The sequence below is a fragment of the Athene cunicularia genome (genome assembly GCF_003259725.1).
Source record: "Athene cunicularia isolate RWA chromosome 9 unlocalized genomic scaffold, athCun1 chr9_part1, whole genome shotgun sequence".
Classification (NCBI taxonomy): Eukaryota; Metazoa; Chordata; class Aves; order Strigiformes; family Strigidae; genus Athene; species Athene cunicularia.
In genome coordinates, this window is record NW_020799110.1 from 735,325 (window position 1) to 736,688 (window position 1,364).

Genomic DNA, 1,364 nt, shown 5'->3' on the forward strand with positions numbered 1-1,364 from the left:
TGGGAAGCACTTTGGTGCCGAATAGACGTCCGGAGAGGGCACACGCCGCCTTCTCGTGCCTCAGACAGCACCCGGGCCCGTCGCGCGCCGCTCGGACACGTGCAGTAAGCAACCTCGCCCGGCGGTACTGCGGCACAGGACGTGCCGGGTGGGTCCCGAGGGGCAGGGGAGGCCGAGCTGCTCCAAGTCGCGTCTCCCCGCGGTTCGAGGAGCACAGTGGGTCGGAATACAGAAGCTGTTTATCCCCCTGGGCTCCCACGTGCGGGCGGACGGCGTTTCCCTGTCGCCTCCTCAGCAGCACCTTCCCTCGCCCTGCCTCCTCCTGCTCCAGCAGTCGTGTTCAGCAGTTTGCATCTTTTACACCAGTGACTTTCAGAAATAAAATACAACCTACAGAGTGTGAATTTCCTTAATCTTTCACTGTAAAATCTAGGAATACATGTGAAGTTTGTGGGCTTGGACTTCATCCCCCCAGACAAGCGGTAGCTATATAAATACATCATTTAAAAATTCACTGTTTGGTGGACATCTGTGGTATGAATTCCCCTAAATAGTTCATGCATTTTAATGTACTATATATTTAAGTGTTAATTGCTCTTGAAGATTAAATGTGTTGCCCACTGCAGCTGCTGTGGGTCAAGGACCTGCACATGGATGGTTTGGGTAGCAGTATCTGATCTTGCTCAATCCTCAGCTTAAACAACCCAGTTTAACGGTGTCCTTGAAAGGGGTTTTGCCAACCTGGTTAAACAGCATGAGAGCCCGTTTTTCCAGGTGGGTGTCCCTGCCCCACGCCGACCGGCCAGGAGGAGAGTCTGGCAGTGGCTTGAGGGGGTGCCACCCCCGTGAGACACAGCGGAACCACAGCCACCCCGCAAAACACCTCCCTGTGAATCGTTAAAAAGCATTTCCCAGGGTTGTCCAGGTGAAGGTGTGTTTTGTTAATAGCTGTTGTTTGGGCTCTTAATATGGAAAAAAGTTGTTTGTAAATCCTCTCCTAATTTCCGGTATAAAGGGGAAGTGTGGTGTTATAAAAGGTGCATCAAACTTGGAGCATCCTGCTTCCTGAAAAAACAGCTTTTGGTGCCTCATCCTGCAGACCCTCCGCCTGCAAAAGAAAGGTAAGCACAGTACAGAAACTATATTGCGCTAAGCCCTCTGCCTATTTCCGTTATTTCCCAGCAACAGATCCCCGAGAGCTGCCGCCTGCAGTGCTCGGCTCTTTGAGAGTCAGGCCAGCACAAGAGCTTAAAGCCCTTGGGACAAGGGGGAGCCGGGGGCTGCGGCCGAGGGATGGGGGCGCTCCCTGCCAAGGAGCCTTCACGGGGCAGAGCTCTGGAGAGGCTCCAAAGGGAGCCCGGGGC